The sequence below is a fragment of the Neofelis nebulosa genome, chromosome 18 (genome assembly GCF_028018385.1).
Source record: "Neofelis nebulosa isolate mNeoNeb1 chromosome 18, mNeoNeb1.pri, whole genome shotgun sequence".
Classification (NCBI taxonomy): domain Eukaryota; kingdom Metazoa; phylum Chordata; class Mammalia; order Carnivora; family Felidae; genus Neofelis; species Neofelis nebulosa.
Window position 1 is genome coordinate 5647712 of NC_080799.1, and position 6760 is coordinate 5654471.

A 6760-nucleotide genomic window follows, 5' to 3' on the forward strand; every position below is an offset into this window, starting at 1 on the left:
TGCAGGTGCCATTTTCACTGACCCACTTTAAACGAGTCCTCTTGAGATAAGGTGACTTGGGGTTTGAATGTCATGAGAGGTTCACTTTTTGGGGGGAAGGGGCTGCCTTTCACGTATCTCAGGGGGCCACTGGCCACACAGATTTTCTTTCACGTATGCCTCCACAGTTGAAAATGCTATTTGGGGGCGCCTGTGTGGCTCAGTCAGTTAAGCGTCCGACTCTTGATTTCGGCTCAGGTCGTGATCTCACGGTTCATGAGTTCAAGCCCCACATGGGGGGGTCTGCGCTGACAGCGTGGATTCCGCTTTGGATTTGCTCTCTCCCTCCCTCCCTCCCTCTGCCCCTCCCCTGCTCATGCTCTCTCACTCTCTTTCAAAATAAATAATAAACTTGGAAAAAAGAGAAAATGCTACTTAACCTTAAATTCCTCTTTCTTAAACACCGGCTCCTTGGTGTCAAGGTGTGAAATTTCTTGGAGGAAGAATGGACACAGTTGTGCAAACCTGGCTTTGAACTGATTGGCTTCTCACATTCTGTGTGGCTCTGCCGAATTGATCCCAGCTGGGTGCCCGAAGGGGTCTGCTTTCTGCTTGGAATGCCTGGCTCGGGGCAGGGAGCAGGGGTGGGGGTGGTGGGGACTGGGGATGAGAGGACACGCACCATTTCTCTTCCTCTGTCTGGAAGTTAAGCACAACAGTGTGGCTTGTAGGATTACTGGGAACCTGAGCAACCGGGGAACCATTCCCACGCTCCCTCAGTCACCATGGGAGGAGGCGGGCAAGGGGAGTAGTTTCTCTGCTCGCCTTGGTCTGAGCTGGACACGGGAGTGGTGGCTGCCCATGACGTGGTCTGGCAGGTGCCGGCTCAGTGGAGGGCTGGGTCCCCACGGGGTGAGGACTTCTAGGGTTGTTGGGGGCACTGCGCGCCGTCATTTGGTGGCGGGGTGGGGTGTGGGGTCTGCCCCCAGGAGGGTTTCTTGAGGAAAATCAACAAGTGGGAAGGACCCCCAGACGTGTCTCCTGTCGCACGGAAGCCCTTTACCTTGTGGTCATAGAAACAGCTCGGAGAGACCAATAATGCGTCCAAGATTACCCGGTGAGTGGTGGAGACTGGGTTTAACTTGCTACACTCCCCTGCACCACGGCTCCCCAGACAGGGACTGTGTGTTGATCCCTTTTCAAAGGCAAAAAGGTGTTGTGAAAAAATGTTTCGGGAGACATCTGTGAGGAGACGGCCGGGCAGAGAAAGATGCTTCTCGCTGCATCTGTTTTCAGGTGAGTTAAGGTGTGGAGAAGAATGACCGGGCAAAGTCTGGAAGCATCTTCTCCCATCTGAAGGCCGCAGTCCATGACCAAGCTGGGCAGACACCGTGGTCACCCTCTTGATGACAAATAGTGGGTGCCTGGGTTGCTCAGAAACTCGGGAAACCGAGTTGTTAGAAACGGGCATTCAAACTAAATTCTCCCGTTGTCCAGAGGGCTCAGGGAGCAGATGAATGGGCGGGAAGGAGGAGGAGCTGTCTGCTTCTTGTCAACTGAATGCTTCTCAGAAGCCCTTTTGGTTCAAACTTTCAAATTACACTGGGGAAAAAAAAAAGATCTCTAGAACGTCTACTTTGGTAAATAGCGAAAGATAAATACAGGATCCTGTGGTGTTTCTGGGTCAGGGTTTTTACTTGTGAAGTCTCAGCGTGGTGTTCTGGAAACGCCCTGGTCTCAGCATCAGAAGTCCCAGGCTGAGGGTGGGCTGGTCTGCTGGCTGTGTGACTTTCGGCAGGTCACAATGCACTAAGTCTTTCCTTCATGACAGCAGAAGAGAGTAGCATTTGCTCTGTGGATGGTCCGAGGGTGTTGTAAAGCCCACACTGAATGAGCTTCTCACCTTGACTTCCAGATCCCTATGCAAACATAAATTGCTGTAATCGACCAGAGGGGAGAGGAGACAGGACCAAATGTCTTCTTTAAACCCAAGTTAGGCTTGCTTATTAGGTAGACTTCTCCAGAAAAACAGAACCAATAGGATCTATCTATCTATCTATCTATCTATCTATCTATCTATCTATCTACCTACCTACCTACCAACCTATCTCAAAGGAGATTTATATAATGAGGATTTGGCTCATGTGACATGGAGGCTGAGAAGTCCCACTAACTGCCATCTACACGCCGGAGGCCCAGGAAAGCGGATGGTATAGAAGATCAAATGAGAAGTGATATTCCAGCTCAAGCAGTGAGTCAGGAAAAAAGTAGCAAATCCCTCTTTCCTCCGTCTTCCGCTCTGTTCGGGCCCTCAGTGGATCAGATGAGGCCCACCCACACGGGAGAGGGCCATCTTCTTTCCTGAGTCCACACCTTCAAATGCGAATCTCATCCAGAAACACCCTCACAGATACTCCCAGAAATCACGTTTCATCCGGGCACCCCGTGGCCAGTCAAATTGACACATAACATTACATTGACATCACCATCTGGAAAGTTTCTTCTTCTCATTCATGAAACTGGAGGCACGGTCTTTGGCAGCTCGGCTCGTTTCCTGAGGCAGGGGAGGAAACGGGAGCTCCGGGGAGGCTGTCAGGGATGAGGGTTCCAGACGCCAAAAGATGGGAAGGGCACGTGAGGAAACACCAATGTGCAATATTCTTTAAGAGCCATAGCATAGATCAAAATATCTTTCTTTTTTTAATTTGAGAGAGAGAGAGAGAGAGAGTGAGGGAGAGGGACAGAGGGAGAGAGAGAATCCTAAGCAGGCTCCATGCTCAGTGCAGAGCTGGGCACAGGGTTTGATCCCGCAACCCTGGGATGATGACCTGAGCTGAAATCAAGAGTCAAATGTTTGACCGAATGAGCCACCCAGGCGCCCCAGATCAGAATACCCTTTTTTTTTTTTTTTGAGAGAGAAAGAGAGAGGGCACAAGGGATAGAGAGAGAGAGAGAAAGTATCCCAGGAGGGGTAGAGAAAAAGAGAGAGAAGTGGGGCTCACCCAAAGCAAAGGTCAAGTTCACCTGAAGCAGGGCTCGTGTTCACCTGAATGGCACTCGAGCTCACTCAATGTGGGGCTTGAACTCACGAACCATGAGGTCATGACCTGAGCCAAAGTCAGATGCTTAACAACTGAGCCGCCCAGGGGACCCAGAATATCTTTTGATAGTTTTTATGCAATGGGTGTGTTTCTTTGAAGATGATGCTACCTGGAGCCTCGAGATGGACTCGGATTGCATTTAGACAGCTACCTTCAGGATCTGAAATCTAGGTGCTGTGTTCAGGTGCACCCCCTATTATACATAATCGCTCGGCATCTGAGCTATTGTATCATAAAGAATCTGACTGGTCTTTGTTCTCATCCCAGGAGGGAACTTCTAAATTCTTGGGATTTTCTGAGTTGATAGGAGTGTGTGTTATTCATGATGGCCTCCTTGGATGACACCTGAGTTTATGTTAATGAAATGGCTCAGGATGGGGGCTGGCCGAGCCAGAGAGAACACTCATGTGATTAGCAGACTGGAGCCTTGGGCCAATGATACCAGCTTGCTATGGTCTGAATGTTCGTGGCCCCCCCAGTTCCTATGCTGAGATTCTAATTCTCAATGTGATGGTTTTAGAAAGTGGGGCCTTTGGGAGGTGACAGGTCTTGAGGGTGGAGCCTCCGTGAACGTGATGGTGTCCTTATAAAAGAGACCCCATAGAGTTCCCTCGCCCCTTTGGCCATGTGAGGACACAGTGAAAAAACGGCCATCTCTGAACCAGATGAGACAGGAATCTGGTTCACGCCAGACGCAAGGCTGGGCGAAGCTTCCTGTTGTGCCAGAAGGTGACCTGCCCAGATTCCGAGGGGAGGGGGCCCGGAAGCCGAGTATTCAAGTCCCTCCCACACCTTGCCCGTGGCTCCTCATCTGACTGGTCCTGATCTGTATCCCTTATAATAACATTATAAGCAGGAGTATAGCACTTACCTGAGCTCTGTGAGTTATCCTAGCAAATTCCTAAACCTGATGGGGGTCATGAACCCCCCCTCCAGATTTGTGGCCGGTGGGTCAGAATTGCACGTGGCCTGGGGATCCCTGAGCCTGTGGCTGGTGACGGACGTGGACTCCATGCTCATTCCAGGTGGTTAGAATTGCATCACGGTAGCTGCAGAGCCAAGAGAACAAATGCCATATCTTATTTCATCTTTTTTCAACCAAAAAATATTTTCCGAGAGCTTATTTTGTGTCAGGCATGGTGGTGGGCACACACATACCACCTCACCGTCGAATGTCATGTTCCCAAAGGAATTCGTGAAGCTTAGAATACCACTAGTGTCAAAGGGGCGATGTTGTGAAAAACACACTGAGATCGGAATTACTATTTTTAGGAGGAGGCACAGATTTGGAGGGCCAGATTTCCATATAAATTCATTAAACCAAGGAAGTCTAAAAGCTTCATGACGTTAAGGGCTGGGAAGTAATTTTCAGCCTTGCCTTAAGAGGTATCCCATTCGTGGGGTGCCTGGGTGGCTCGTTCGGTCGGCTCTTGATTTCCACTCAGGTCATGATCTCAGGGTCGTGGGATCGAACCCCGCATCGAGCTCTGCACTGAGCATGGAATCTGCCTGAGATTTGCTCTCTCCCTCTCTCTCTCTGTCCCTCTCCCCCATTTGCTCACTGTCTCTCTCTGAAAAATAAATAAATAAAGAGGTATCACATTTGTGAAGAACTTAGAGTTGTTTCCCAATGGAGAACGGGAGCCTCACTCTGTCCCTAAGGTTTCCTGCGACGTGTCGGTTGTGGTGAGTTTGCCATAGGGGGATCTCACACTGTGAGCTCAGGGTAAGCTGTCAGCAGGGCCATGAGGACATGGCATGTGGAGAGCAGGAGGAAGGGCTTGGGGGGTGTCCTGAGTCCTCACGGGGATGGGGTGGGGGGCAGGCAGAGACGCACTGGTGGATGAGAGTCTGAAGATCCACATGGGAGGTGTTCCTGGCCTGGAAGCCAAGGTCTCGCTTCTGAGGTGGACAGTCTCTCGGTCCCACAGGAGCATCTGGCTGGGCTTCATTTGTCAAAGGCCATCTCAGCAGATGGGGAAAATGAGTCACTATGGACTCCCCCCCTTCCCCATCGTGGGCAGTTGAACGAAATTTGAACAAAATTTGGAGATCCAGGCACAGTGGGCCAGGTGTGTATGAGAACTTCCTGGAGGCAAGAATTGCTGTGAATACATTAGATTTCCTTACAAAATGAGGGTCTCCCGATTCTCACGGTGGCACTCACCAGAGTCGAGGATGGAAAAGAGCCCCTTTCAGCAGCCTCCAGGATCAGTGAAGAGGATGTGTGCTGAGCACCAGGCAGGCCTGCAGAAGTCACGCGGGTGGGCCCAAGCCTTCGAGGCAACCCAACAAGTCTCGTAGGGGGTGGGGTGGTCAGCAATCCCCTCAGAGGCAGCCGGGGCTGGAGGGAGGTATGAGGTCTCCAACAACTGAACAGAGTGGTAGGGTGGGCCAGGAGTGGCATTTCTGGGTGGTCTGACCTCCTACGCCCTGGTATTTCACAGACGCACCACTCAGGGGCTTTTCAGAAATCTGGGAGCAGGGATGGCCCGATGCCTTCTTCAGGCCTGACAGCAAGAAACACCCAGGAGCTGGGGCGCCTGGGTGGCTCAGTCAGTTGAGTGTCTGACTTCGGCTCAGGTCACGATCTCATGGTTCGTGGGTCCAAGCCCCGCGTCGGGCTCTGTGCTGATGACTCACAGCCTGGAGCCTGCTTCGGATTCTGTGTCTCCCTCTCTTTCTGCCCCTCTCCTGTTTGCACTCTGGCTCTCTCTCTCAAAAGATAAACATTAAACAACAACAACAAAACACCTGGAGGCCAATAGTTCCCGCCCCCCCCCCCCCCCCCAAAGGGAAATGGCTGGCTGGCTGTGCCTCCCTCTTCTGACACCAGACACAGAGCCTGGAGGCTGGAGAAGAAATAGCTCCCTCAAGAGGTCTGATGCTTGGGAAATGTCAGACTCCCCAGGCTCTTTAACCCTCTGCGAGGAAATGCGAGGGGTCAGCCTGGTGGGGTCGGACAGCATCGCAAGAGGCCCCTGAGAGGAAGCGGAGATGTGTGCGTGCAAGCATGAGTCCGTGCAAGCATGTGTGTGCAGGTGTGAGGGTGAATGTGTGCCTGTGTACCAGTCTCATGAGTGTGCACGGGTGCTGTATGTTTGAATGATGTGTGTGTTTGTGTATGACCATGTGGGTCTGTGGGCCTATGTGTATGAGGGTGAATGTGTGCCTGAGTAGGAGCTCGTATGTGTGTGGCTGTGCGTGTGCGGCAGAGATCCTGATTCACTAATCTCCCAGGACGGGCTCATGCTCAGGACAAAGGAGAACTACAGGGGCGTGTATTGGAGGAGGGTCAAAGGAAGGGTGCAGGTGGATGGGAGGGACTCAGCCCCCCAGGAGGAAGCAAGGATGAGCAGCACAGAGAGTCACATGGATAAGCTGCAGAGATATTTTATTTTATTTTTTTTACTGATTTTTTTTGAATGTTTATTTATTTTTTGAGAGAGAGAGAGAAAGAGAGAGAGACAGAGAATGAGCAGGGGAGGGGCAGAGAGAGAGGGAGACACAGAATCCGAGGCAGGCTCCAGGCTCTGAGCTGTCAGCACAGAGCCTGATGTGGGGCTCGAACTCATGAGCCATGAGATCGTGACCTGAGCCTAAGTCAGACGCTCAACCGACTGAGCCACCCAGGTGCCCCTACTGCAGAGATATTTTAGCAGATTCCAAGGGTGGGCAAT

General features: G+C 51.6%; 2 long non-coding RNA genes across 3 annotated transcripts; both read right to left on the bottom strand.

Annotated features, from left to right (window-relative positions):
• Window positions 1-426: 426 nt before the first annotated feature.
• LOC131501183 (uncharacterized) lies at window positions 427-4082 on the bottom strand. Of its 2 annotated transcripts, XR_009256677.1 has the most exons (4): window positions 3952-4082; window positions 1677-1898; window positions 1043-1581; window positions 427-678 (listed from the first exon to the last, which is right to left on the bottom strand). It is a non-coding gene; the product is annotated as an uncharacterized LOC131501183 (long non-coding RNA). The 2 variants fall into 2 exon arrangements; XR_009256676.1 differs by having other exon boundaries at window positions 1043-1898.
• A 1-nt stretch (window position 4083) lies between these two features.
• LOC131501184 (uncharacterized) lies at window positions 4084-5805 on the bottom strand. Its single transcript, XR_009256678.1, has 3 exons — window positions 5248-5805; window positions 4918-5169; window positions 4084-4129 (listed from the first exon to the last, which is right to left on the bottom strand). It is a non-coding gene; the product is annotated as an uncharacterized LOC131501184 (long non-coding RNA).
• Between the last annotated feature and the right edge of the window lie 955 nt (window positions 5806-6760).